Source organism: Canis lupus, chromosome 19 (assembly GCF_003254725.2).
Source record: "Canis lupus dingo isolate Sandy chromosome 19, ASM325472v2, whole genome shotgun sequence".
Classification (NCBI taxonomy): Eukaryota; Metazoa; Chordata; class Mammalia; order Carnivora; family Canidae; genus Canis; species Canis lupus.
The window spans coordinates 47856195-47870152 of record NC_064261.1 but is presented as its reverse complement, the minus strand read 5'-3'; the positions used below and the strand labels follow the sequence as shown (position 1 = coordinate 47870152).

Below are 13958 nucleotides of genomic sequence, written 5' to 3'. Positions count from 1 at the left end.
ACACAATACCAGGGGATCCCTGGGTGGCGCAGCGATTTGGCGCCTGCCTTTGGCCCAGGGCGCGATCCTGGAGACCCGGGATCAAATCCCACATTGGGCTCCCGGTGCATGGAGCCTACTTCTCCCTCTGCCTGTGTCTGTCTCTCTGTCTCTCTCTGTGTGACTATCATAAAAAAAAAAAAAATTAAAAAACAATAAAAAAATAAAACCCAATACCATTTACATTAGCACTCAAAAGAAATTGAAATATTTAGATAAAAAAAATGTACAAAATCTATATAAGGAAAACTACAAAGCTCTGTTGAACAAAATGAAAGAACTATATAAATTGGAGAAATAGTCCATGTTCATGGATAGGAATATTAGATATGGTCAAGTTGATTCTCCCAAGCCTGAACTATAGATTCAATGCAATTCAAACCAAAATCTCAGAAAAAAATTATAATGGATCCTAATAAATTCATTCTAAAGTGTATTTGGAGAGGCAAAAGACTCATAATAGCCAACACAATATTGAAGTAGAACAAAATTAGAGGTCTCACACCACCTGAGTTCAGGGCTTACAATAAAGCTTCAGTAATCAAGACAATGTGGTATTGGTGAAAGACTAGGTAAATAGATCAGTGAGAGAAAATAGAGAGGCCAGCAATAGACCCACATAAATATAGTCAACTGATCTTTGACAAAGGAATACAGGCAATACAATAGTGCAAAGATAGTCTTCTCAACAAAAGGTGCTAGAAGCTTTAAGCATAGACATGCAAAATGAACCTAGACACAGAGTTTACACCCTTCATAAAAATTAACTCAAAATGAGTCACACACCTAAATGTAAAATGCAAAGCTAAAAAACTCCCAGGAAATAACATAGGAAAAAAAAAAAAAAAAAACTAGATTACCTTGAGTTTGGTGATGACTTTTTAGATATAATGCCAAAGGCACAATTTTTGAAAAAATAATAGTTGGGGCATCTCATTATCTCAGTCAGTAGAGCATCTGACTCTTTTTTAAAAAAATATTTTATTTATTTATCCATTAGAGACAGGGCGGGGGGGGGGGCGGGCAGAGACAAAGGCAGAGGGAGAAGCAGGCTCCATGCAGGAAGCCCAGTGTGGGACTTGATCCTGGGACAGCTGGATCACGCCCTGAGCCCATGGCAGATGCTCAACCACTGAGCCACCCAAGTGTCCCAAGCATCTGACTCTTGATCTCAGGGTCCTGAGTTGGAGCCCCATACTGGGTATAGAGATTACTAAAAAAAAAAGAAGAATTAATAAGGTAGAAGGTAAACTTTATTAAAATTTAAAACTTTTGCTCTGTGGGAGACAATGTCAAGAGAATGAGAAGAAAAACCACAGACTGGAAGAAAATATTTACAAAAGACACATTATCCAAAAGGACTGATAAGGACTATTATCCAAATACAAAGCATTCCTAAAATTCAACAATAAGAAAACAACACCCCAATTATAAAGTTAGTCAAATATCATAATAGACACCTCATCAAAGAAGATATATAGATGGAAAATAAGTATATGGAAAGCATATGTGACAAGAGATACTATATAATATGTCATTAGGGAAAGGCAAGTTAAGACAGTAATGAGATACCACTACAACACTATTAGGCAAAAAGGTACAGACACTTTGGAAGACTGGAAGTTTCTTATGAAAATAAAAAAATTCATATCATACTTTCCAGTGATCATGTTCCTTGGTATTTACCAAAATGAATTCAAAAGTTACATCTCCCAAAAAAATATGCACAGATATTAATAGAAGCTTTATGCATAACTGTGAAAGACTGGAAGCAAACCAAGATGTCCTTCAGCAGGTGAATGGATAAACAAACTGTGGTCCATCCATTTATTTAGTGCTAAAAATAAATGAATTATCAAACCATGAAACAAAGAAACATGGAAGAATCTTAAATACATATTACTAAGTGAGAGAAGCCAATCTGAGAAGGGTATATACCGTACGCTTCCAACTATATGATATTTTGCCAAAGGCAAAACTATGAAGACAGTAAAAAAAAAAAAATCTGTAGTCATAGGGTTCAGAGGAAGAGAAATAAATAGGTAGAGCATAGAAGATTTTTAGGGCAGTGAAAATACTCTCTGCCCTATGGATGGAAAATAGATATGTCATTAAATGATTGATAAATGTTACAATACATTTGTCCAAACTCAGCATGTAAAACACCAAGAGTGAACTATACTGTAAACTATGGACTTTGGGTGATTATGATGCGTCAATGTAGGTTGATAAACTAACAAATATGCAACTCTAGTGGAGGATGTTGATAACGGAGGGGTTATTCATGTTTGGTCAGGGACTATATGGTAAATATCCGTACTTTCCCTTAATTTGTTGTGAATCTAAAAATGCAAGTCTTTAAAAAAATTTTTTTAAATGTGTTCTTTATATATTTTGGACATTAACCCCTTATTGGGTATTTCATTTGCAAAAATCTCCATTCAGTAGGTTGCCTTTTCATTTTGTTGATGGTTTCCTTTGATGTGCAAACATTTTTTAGTATGTTGTAGTCCCAATAGTTCAGTTTTGCTTGTCTCCTAGACTGAGGAGACATATAGAAAACTATTGCTAAGGCTGATGTCCAAAAAATTACTGCCTATGTTTTTGTTTAGGAGTATTATGGCTTCAGGTCTTATATTTAGGTCTTTAATACAACACCAGAATAATCACCACCACCATCATCATTATCATCAGCATCATCTCATTTTAAAAAATGGGCAGAGGACCTAAAGAGACATTTTTTCCAAAGAAGACACAGAGATGGCCAGCAGACACACAAAAAGATGTTCAACATCACTAAGCATCAGGGAAATGCAAATCAAAACTACCATGAGCTATCACCACATATCAGTTAGGATAGCTAGTATCATAAAGTTAAGAAATAACTATTAGTGAACATGTGGAGAAAAGTGAATCCTTATGCACGATTGGTAGAAACATAAATTGGTACAACCACTGTGGAAAATAGTATGGAGGTTCCTCAAAAAAACTAAAAATAGAAATACCATATAATCCAGTAATTCCACTACTGAGTATTTACTCAGAGAACACAAAAAACACTTATTCAAAAAGTTATATGTACCCCTATGTTTACTGTCGCATTATTTACAATATCCATTATGGAAGCAATGCAAGCGCCCATCAATAGATGAAAGGATAAAGATGTGGTATATATACATCATGGAACATTATTCGACCACAGAAAGAATAAAATCTTGCCATTTGCAACAACATAGACTGACCTGGAGTTTATTATGCTAAGTAAAAACAAAGGAAGACATACAAAGACAAATACTCTCTAAGTGCACTTATATGTGGAATCTAAAAAAACAAAACAAATGAACAAACAAAAAAAATAGGACAGAATTATATATACAGAGAGCAAACTGGTGGTTGCCAGAGGGAAGGTAATAGAGTATGAATGATATAGGTGATGGAGATTGAAAGGTACAAACTTCAGTTATAAAATATGTAAGTTATGGAGAAGAAAAGTACATCATAGGAGATAGAGTTGATAATAGTGTAATAATATGGCAGGGTGACAGATGATAATACATTTTGGTGAGCATTGTGTAATGTATAGAATTTTTGAGTATCTATGTCGTAGACCTGAAACTAATGTAACATTGTATATCAATTATACTTCAAATAATTTTTAAAAGGGATAAACAAAATGCAAAAAAAAAAAAAAAACTGTGAATAGAAGTGACACGTGGATGCTTAAGAGTCAGTGTATGATGTGTAGTGAGCTATTTCTATGCTTCAATAACCAGAGTGTTCCAGAGAATAGCAACTACCTTATTCTGGTGATATAGACTGAATGTCTGTGTCCCTCCAGCATTTATATGTTGAAACCTAATCCCTAATGTGACCCTATTTGGTGGTGAGGCCTTAGGGTGGTGATTAGGCCATAACAGTGGAGCTCTCACGAATGAGATTAATGCTTTTGTAAAAAAGACCCCACAGCACTCCCTTACCATGTTAGGACACAGCAAGAAAATAGCCATCTATGAACTAGGATATTCATCTATGAATAACACTGACTCTGCCAATGTCTTGATCTTAAACCCCCCGGACTCCAGAACTGTGAGAAATAAATTTTTGTTTAAGCCCCCCAGGCCATGCTATTTTTGTTACAGCAGCCAGACTAAGACCAAAGTGAAACCACACAAAGCAGGATCTCCACCCACCCTATAATTTATAGTCAGCAGGAATGAGAAAGAAACCTTGCTGTTTCAAGCCACTGAAATTTAGGGATTATTTGTTACTGTAGTAGCACTCGCCTCTTCTGACTGATGTAATGAGTATATAAATGTTAGTGCATTATGGGTAAGTTCTCCAAATTCCTTACACTTCTCTATACTATTTCCAGCCCTGTACTACTCAGAAAAAAAAAAAAAAAAAAAAAGATATCCTTCTGTATATCCTATCACTGTTTAAAATCATGCCATAAATTAATCTCAGTTTTCAGTTATATGTCCCATACAACTAATGTATTTTTTAAGAATTTACTTATTTATTTGTTTATAAATAAATAAGAGAGAGAGAGCATATGCATATGAACCCTTGAGTTGGGGGGAGGGTCAGAGGTAGAGAATCTCAAGCACACTCTGTGCTCGGCATGGAGCCCATCAGAACCCACTATGGGGCTTGATATCATGACCCCAAGATCATGACCTGAGCCAAAACAAGAGTCAGATGCCCAACCAAGTGAGCCAGTCAGGCACCCCACAACTAATGTCCTCATTGTATTTATAATTATGTCTTAACATCAATGTTATTGACAAATGTTTGCTTTTCCTTAAGAGTAGGACCTTTAAGAGACTAGTTATGGTAGAAAGGTAACAGATATCAGACTCTAAATTCATAGATATTACAGGACATAAACAAGGAACAAGACTAATAGAGAAATTAGCATTGGAAGGGATAATGTTCTCCTACTTTTTTGAGAAAGAACACAATGAGAACAAACCAAAGGGGTCTAAAGAAATATGCAGAATAGGACAGTGAATATTTAGGTAATAACCTCAGTTAAATTAGAAGCAACTTCATCCCTTGTGAGCCCTAGATGGGCAAAGTGTTATAAGAGGGATCCTTAATTACACCTATATTTAGTGAGCAATGTTATTATTTTAGGCCTATGGAAAATTAAATTATGTCTAAGTCAGTCCCTCCCTAATAGGAGGGAATAACTTCCAGAATGGATATTAGTAAAGAGAATAACCATATAGTAAGTACTTCAAGAGAAATACACTCACCTCCTACACTCCGTACACTCAGTTTCAGTATGAGAGAGACAACTTCCAAAAAGCAAAGGTAGGTCTATATGATTAAAATGAAACATTTTATCATGAGAATAATATGAAGACCAGGATGTATTAGTACTCCAATAAGGAGTACCTATTTTTAAGCTCAGTAAATTTCAAATCAACACACATTTCTGGAAAATCCACTATGTGTAACTTGCTGCGCTAGACCTTGTTTTGAAATGTTTGTCATCATCTCAAGTACCATTTACTCCCCAATTTATTCACAAATCTAGAGAAACTTCTTGTTACTTAAAAAATCTTAAGCCCAGTCTTCATCACTGTGTGGCCAATGAATCCTTCATGCCTCTCTATATTCAACTATAATTATTTCACAGTATGTTTTCCATCCACTAATCAGAACAATTGCAGCCCTCCCAAATAAGTTTTCTGATGAACTTCACTTCTGTGCCTCAGCTGCTGCTGGCCTCTGCTTAGCTTCACCTGGGAAACCCTCTTATTATTTTCTTTTCCCTCCACTAATCTTTTTCCCTAATATACTTCAAAACCATGTCCCAAACATGTGTCTACTGGGATGTCTTGCTTAATTAACCCAAACCCTGGTCCCTGTTTCATTTTGGATTACATCATTACTTACAAAATTTTCCAATTTCATTGCTACAAGAAGACATTTTGTAGGTGAAGAAACTGAAGCCTTAAGGTGTGTAGAGGTTTACCCAAGATCAAAGTTATTTAAGGGAAAGTCAGGGTTCAAATCTAGGTCTCATGTTTCCATCCTACCAATGGCATATTTTTGTACTCTTGACTGACTATAGGTTGGATATTTATTCTTAAGTTGGTCTACAGAGTATTTTTTCTTCTCACATAGAATGTAGTACTTCTAGACGTATTTTTAAAATAATAATAAGAAGAACTATCATTTTTTAGGAAATATATATTAACACATGTAGTCCTCAAACCATCCCGTGAAATGGATATAATTATATTATTATTATTGTATAAATGGAAATTTGAAAAAGAAGGGGCTTAAATAACTTTTCCAAGATAACAGAGAGGCTAACCTGGGATTCAAGCACAGGTGGTCAAGCTCCAAAGCCTATGCTCATAACCACATTGCTATTGAGAGATATTCTATACCCAAATTACCAGAATATATCTATCCAAATTAAGTGTAGGCTCTTTCAAGTCATCCAACTTCGAATAGTATGCATTTCTGCCAATGATACTATTATTTTCCCAGAATATTTTCAGAACCAAGCTCTGGATTTAACATGAAAAATATTTTGTGCACTCTTTTTGAATATCATCAACAAGAGCAAACCCTTTGCCTGTGTAGACAAATGCTATTTTGGAACTAGTCAAAAGTCGGTCTCAGTAGAGCTAACAAGTGTGATGGCTAATTAGGTTTTATAAAATCTTATTCAATAAAAACTGTACTGGGAATATAGAATAATAAGACTGTTTTTGGAGGATGATTGACTCATAAGCATTCCATACTGAGTGAAAAGTTCCAGAAACATCTTGAGTAAAGTTAGCATCCCATAATGCCCAAACAGATTCTAATAGTAAACATTTGCTTTATTAACATTTACTTTCTCTTCTTCCAGCAACAGTCCCTATTCTCTTTGCAGACTTCATGTGGCCTTGGTGATGCTCTTTGCTGGTATCCAACAACAGGCATATGACTCAGTATTAAGTGAGACAAGCAATCACTCAATGGCCACAGCAATCTGTTCAGAGGAGGACACGTGACTAAAGCTTACATAGCTAGAGTGATTCTTACCCTCCAGATTCTTGCAACTGCTTCCAATATGGAGTTGTAAGTCAGTGAAATTGTGCCTGGAGGAGCCAGCCTGCTCCAAAATGAAACCTGAGCATGAAACCAAATCACAGAGAGAAGCAGGGTCCAACTAAGCAGGATTAAGAGACACCAAGTCCTTAGAACTTGGTTTGAGCCTCTGTATCAAACTAAGCTTGAAATCAATTGTACCTCTGGACTTTTTGGTCATGACAGAGAATAGATTCTTTCTGACACTTGCAGAAAGTTTTAACTAATGTATATCTCAAAGTGACTACATAAAAAAATACCATTTACTGCCTGTTTCTACACCTCATCACTCTGTAGTCATCCCCAGTCATCCCATTTTTATGCACAGTGGAGATTTAGTATAAGTCTATTATAATGTAATTCGGAAACATTTTTAGACTAAGGTGATCTATTTTCACTCAAATGCCTGAAAAAAATCTGACTTTTTTTAGTCAAGGGAGTTTAACCTCACAGTCATATCCACATAGCATCATCCTTATTCTATGAGACTCAAGAGGTAGAGTAAGAATAGAAAACAAAATATTCATACAGAATGTTTTTCTGAATTATTCTCTAATAAATTACACTTGCGTACAGGGATACAATCGCAATGCCTTCTTAAAAGTACCTTTAAATTTATAAGGGAGAGCTGTAACTGAAATACTCAAATATCACAATTGTTGATTTTGAAAGCCAATTTATCTGAGTAATCTGAGACATGTCTAAGCATCTTAATCTGATTTTATGGACATGATTTGAAAGTCATTCACGATTGAGGCTGATCATTTGTATCTTGCAAGACAAAATTATATACAACCAGTCATTTTAAAGTAACACAAATCAAAATTAAATAAGGCAGATAAAATAACATACAATAATTAGAATTATTATTATATCATGTGACATAAAATTTAAAATGTCAAAATAGCCAATCTATCTCTAAGAAGGCTAGAAATGTCAACCAATTGCTGCCCAAAATATACCAAGTTTACCTAAATATACTATTGTTTCTTATTTAAACTGAGCACTCCAACTTTTGTAGATTTCTTCTTCACCACTATCACATTTCTCCACCACCTCTCGTGATGAAAATTGCACTGCCCTGTGATATTTAAGCTACATTAAATTTAATTTTCACACATCCACTTGAGTTATATTAACATAGTTTTTTTTTCTGAATTTGGTTTCTATTTCTTCAAAAGAATGCATTGAAGACAGTAGCTTTCAAATGAGAAACAATTTGATTAAAGAAAAAAACTGATATATGACAGATGATTTAAAACAATTTTAATAAAGTCTGATACACTTTAGAATTGAGAATACATGTGTAGGTGAATATAATAAATGTAATATAATATGAAGCAGTAAGTAGGATTCTAAGTAAAAATAAGCAACTGAGAAAAAAAGATTTCTCTAAGAAATATCATTTTCCTTGCCAGTAAGTTTAATTCTTTTTAAGTAAAAAAAAAGAAAAAAAGAAAAGAAAAGAAAAGAAAAGAAAGGAACAAGTAACAGGTCATTTTGGCTTTCTGAATAAGTTAACTTTCCCTTTATAATGTAAAACTTCTGCTTATAGCCTCTGAACTAAAATGATTAAACAACAACTTCTTCTCTTTACTAACAGAGCCATAACCTCCCAGTCATACACTTTGAGCACCACCATCCCAATCGTATTTCTAGTCAAAGACCTTGAGTGTTCTGAGCCAAGCAGTAGAACTAAGTAGACTGCCCTTGCTTGCCACAGGTTGGCCTCGCGGGGGTTCATATAATCAAGTCTAGGCCATGATGGATGCAGGCTTCCCTGATCACAGGAGGCATTCATCGGAGGCAGGTGACTTCAACTGGTTCAATCAGAATACACTTGCGATTTTTGTTCAAGGTTCACAAAAGGACTTGAACAAGTAAACTGGAATTTCTTTTTCCCAGTTACTATATCCACACAAGTTTACCAATTTGTAAATTGGATTTGGATTTTGCTAGTATCCATACTGAAACTGAAAAAGTGATCATTTGCTACTTTAAAGTGAATTTAAAAACAGATAGGACAGCCCGAGTGGCTCGGTGGTTTAGCACCGCCTACAGCCCAGGGCCTGATCCTGGAGACCCGGGATCGAGTCCCATGTTGGGCTCCCTGCATGGAGCATGCTTCGGTCTCTGCCTCTCTCTCTCTGTGTGTGTGTGTGTGTGTCTCTTATGAATAAATAAATAAACTCTTTTAAAAAATAAATAAATAAAAATTAAAATAAAAAACATAAATAGACAACCCAAATAATTAAATCTTAGTGAAACAAAAAAACAAAGTTTTTTCTCTACATTTCTTAGGAATGTGTATCGGAGATCTAGTCAAAGCATCAGAAAGACCCGTACTAGTCAAACATGTAACAATTACAACATTTAAAATGTCTTTCTGGTACTAAGTATTTAAATAATTTGTTATGCTCATAAACAATCTTGTATCTATGTTTTAATACAGTAGGAAGCATATCCCACGCAACAATAGACATTCATTAGGTACCGCCAATATTCACAAGTTTCGTGAAGATGCCTGACAAGTATTGAAACACATGAATTCCAGTTCTATTTCTATTAAGTGAAACTCCTATCATAGGGTGGGACAAAGTTTACAAAGGCAAACATTTCCTGGAAAAGATAGCACCTAAAAAAGAACGCCATCAAGGTGTCTGTTAAATATGTTGTTTGGTAACAACAAGAATATTGGGAGGTTAACAACTTCAGAAGCACTGCTCTCAATATCCCAGTTTTTCGCTCACTTCATATGAAGTATATCACTCACATCATGATAGTATTTTAGGTCTCCTTGATTTTTTTCAAGATTAGTCAACCATCTTTCTTATCACCTGCCCACCTCACAAAGCATAAAACCTATCAGCTTTTTATCCGGATCTCTCTCATTTCTAGAATTATCTATACTTTTGACAGACACAAACTACTTGAGAGTTTGTGTTAATAGGCACCTGACATCATTTTCATAAGGTTTTTTTTTTTTTTTTGACACTATCTTTTAATTAACAGGATGGGGACTGAATAAGCCTGTCGGATGTTTCAACAAAATAAAAAGGAACATATTATAAACCACAAAAGTGCATTGATTGTGTCTACAAAGATATATAATTTAAAAGTATAAATCAAGGACTGCTATTTTACACTTGACTTCAGTTATTTTGAACATTTGTAGTCTAGTAGTGCTCACTGTTAAGGATATGATTTTATGTGTTTAGAGTAAATCTGCAGTAAGCAATTTTATAGTTTAATGAAAATAATTATAGTTTGAGTAAGTAGTATGAAGTGTATCTGATGCTACTTTCCCCAAAATAAAGCTCTGATATAAATTATCATGATTTATTATGGTTATTCTTACGGTTCTGTTTGGAGTGGATTCTAGCAAGTAATAATGATTCTAAAATTACAAAAAAAAAAAAAAGAAAAAGAAAAAAGCATATCAAGCTATTTTTTTCAGATTTCATCTTTAATTTCTCTGTAAAATTGATATAATTTCCACTGTGATACAGTATGTGCTACTGTGAAGCTGGCATTAATGCGCTGTCAATTTGACAGCTTACTTTAACTTACACCATTTGGTGAAAGAATACATTTTTACATCTTTTTTAATATATCATATGCCACTATTGCTACTTGCTCTTAATTTTTTAGGCTAACAAACACTCATGCTATGCTTTAATGTAAAGCTATGCACGTACCTACTTAAATAGTGGCTTCAACTTCTGTCTCCTTTTTAGGTATGTTTTTAACTTCGTATCAAAATCATAGCAATCGATATTTTTATTTTCTTTTTGAAATAGGAAGTGTCTTTAGGCCTGCCCATAATCTACGTGTACTTGAATCCACCCAAGTGTTCATTTGAGGGATAAAAAGAGTTCTGATAGCCTATAGTCACGCCCTGAGCTACTAGATGATTGGAAGCAAGGCTCACTCACCTCCACACCGAGTAAGGAATCTGATTAGAAAAATTGTGGTTCTGTTGCACACCTTAAACTCTTCATCCCACTAATCCCATCAATTCATTCTCCCAACAGACACTTCCAACAGGGGAACCAACAAGATGTCTGACCCTGCACTTGACGCTAGTGAAAATGATCAGGACCTGATAGGAGACGTACAATTAGGCTGATAATGATACTAGGACACGATGAGTGCTACAGGAGAGCAATGCACAAGATCCTACTACGGCTCACAGGAGAATATCCGACACACTGTGAACCAGAAGTTTAAATCTCAGTGCCACAAACCAAGTGTGTGCCTAGATTCAAAATGTTCCAGAGACAAAACATTGAGAGAGAGAGGAAAAAAAAAAAAAAAAAAATATATATATATATATATATATTCAGATAACAAAACTTGCAAGATCACTTTTGCTCATTATTACTTGGAGAATTCTCTGCTCTTGGTTTTATTTATTTATTTATTATTTATTTATTTATCTATTTATTTTTTGCTCTTTGAATTTCATTGTTAGAGCAAAGTAGGTCTATATTGTCTTAAGATTATGAGTTGTTTAGATACCTCTCTTCTATTTTTTCTTCAGTATGTCTCCAAAGCTCACCTGATGGTTTGAATTCTTGTTCCTTGCAGTAGTTTATTAAAGGAGTCAGATATTCTCCAACACGGAAGTCTGTCTTGGTTTACTGTGATGATCACATTCATTATAAACACATGTAAATTATAGGCATGCGCATACAGAGCCTCTCAAACCCAACTGCTTAGAGAAAAACAATTTTTAAAGCAACTTTACTTTCTTACTAATCAGAGTTCATACATAACAGAAACATATTTTTACAATTTATTTCTTAAAATAAATACCAAACATATTTTTTAAAGATTTTATTTATTATTCATTTATTTGAGACAAAGAGAGAACAGGGGACAGTGTAGAAGAACAGAAAGGGACAAGCAGACTCTGTTCTGAGCTGAGCCGAGAGCTGGACACGGGACACCATCCCATGACCTGAGATCATGACCTGAGCTAAAATCAAGAGTTGGGTACTCTAACCGACTAAGTCACCCAGACTCCCCCAGAGCAATATTTTTTTTCTGTCACTGATAATTGCTAGGAGTCATGTTTGTCAGGGTTTTGCTGCTCACTAATCGTTAGAGCAAAGGTTCAGAGTTACATACACCTGGCTTCTACTTCAGTTCCCATTACTATTACCTGCTATGTTATTGCAACTAAGTTATTTAACCATCTGAGATTTTAGTTTCCTAATTTGTAAAATAGAGGTAATATTTCCTACCCAAAAGATTGTTGTGAGGGTTGATTATATAACAAAAAGCCTAGAAACTTATCTGTATCATTAAAAAGTTGTTTGTAACATTTGATACTATTGGATGCCAAGTACCAAACAGGGGATAAGAAAAGGTCATTTTCAAGATAAGTCATGGCCTGGGAAGGTCTATGTAGCTAAGTATATACCAAAGGGAAAACAACACTGTTTTTCTTTTATTATGTCAACATTTTCTAATTACTAACAAACATCAGTTTTGCCACCCATTGGTACCTTGATTCACTACACACAGCGAATGATAATGATATCATTAGGATTATACGGGAAGCTCTTAAGGAACGAAGGTTCCTGGGTCTCATCTTTAACCGACCAAATCAAAATCTTGTGAGGTGAGGCTAAGAAATCCATGTTTGAAACTGCTCCCCAGGTGGTTCTGATGCTCAGCTAAGTTTAGGAAAACACTGCAATAAATGACCCTAGTCAAGGTTAAGTACAGTAATACAAAAAATACCTTCCCATTTAACCTACTTCTAAGATTTCGGTACAAAAGACTGACCTCGATCTAGCTGAAGAGCAATTAACTCCTATCTGTCTTTATTCATCCATATAAAAAAGGGCAGCGAAAGATAACACTGGGTCAGTTAAGCACCCTTTTCATAAAGCTCTTCTTAATGTGCTATTTTTATGTCAATTTGCCATCATCTAAAACCTTAGAAACATTTTTCTAAAAAAAAAAAAAAAATTAGGATATGGGATTTAAACCTACCTAAGATCAGAGGTCCCCTGCCTTTTACACATGCTGCTTCCATAGAGTGGTGACGGGGAGGAAGAGGATGGTTGAAATACTGAAGTCTGGGACTCACCTTGAGCCATTTCTTATTTAATTGGTCTGGGTGCTCTCTGGGCATCCAGATGTTTAAAGTTCCCTGGTGACACCAGTATAGGGTTCAGACAAACATCACTGCTATTATGAGTTACAGCTCATCTTGAGAACAATTGGCTGCACCAGCAATACTTGTCCTCCATGCACCAGTGTGGTTTCCAAACTCCACCGGTCCTCAGATTCACCGGGGAATTTTATAAACACTAGCAGTTCCCCAGAGGCCAATTCAGTTAATATGAAATAGAGTCAAGGAAAGTGTGTTATTTAAAAATTCCCCAGGTAACTTTAATAATAATGATAATAATTACAATAACTAACATCCACTGAGCATTTATATGCCAGGCAATGTTCTAATCCTCTTGCATATATTAATAAAAATCTTCAATAAAACCAGTGAATAGAGGGTCATTGTCCTCCTTTTACACTTGACATTACTGAGGATCAGAGAGAGTAACTTGCCCCACATCACAGAGATCCAAGGTTTGAGCCCAGGCTGTGAGATATCAGAGGTTTGCTTTTAATTTATATATTTTTAATGACGTCTAGATGCACATTATCCTCATTTTATTGGTAAGGAAATCCGCCTAGAAAAAGCAATTATTTGAAGAGAACATAAAACCAATATAGTTATTAGAACTACTCATTAATTTCAGTAGCCATAAAACACCTATATCTTCTAAAAAGATGAACTCGTTTCACTG

The 13958-nt window shown here is 35.0% G+C and overlaps 1 long non-coding RNA gene across 1 annotated transcript in view; it reads right to left on the bottom strand.

Annotated features, from left to right (window-relative positions):
- Positions 1-12777: 12777 nt before the first annotated feature.
- LOC118351514 (uncharacterized) overlaps positions 12778-13958 on the bottom strand; it is a 31830-nt gene continuing 30649 nt past the window's right edge. Inside the window, exon 5 of the long non-coding RNA XR_007403851.1 lies at positions 12778-13841. This is a non-coding gene — a long non-coding RNA (uncharacterized LOC118351514). The remainder of the gene's footprint in view (positions 13842-13958) is intronic.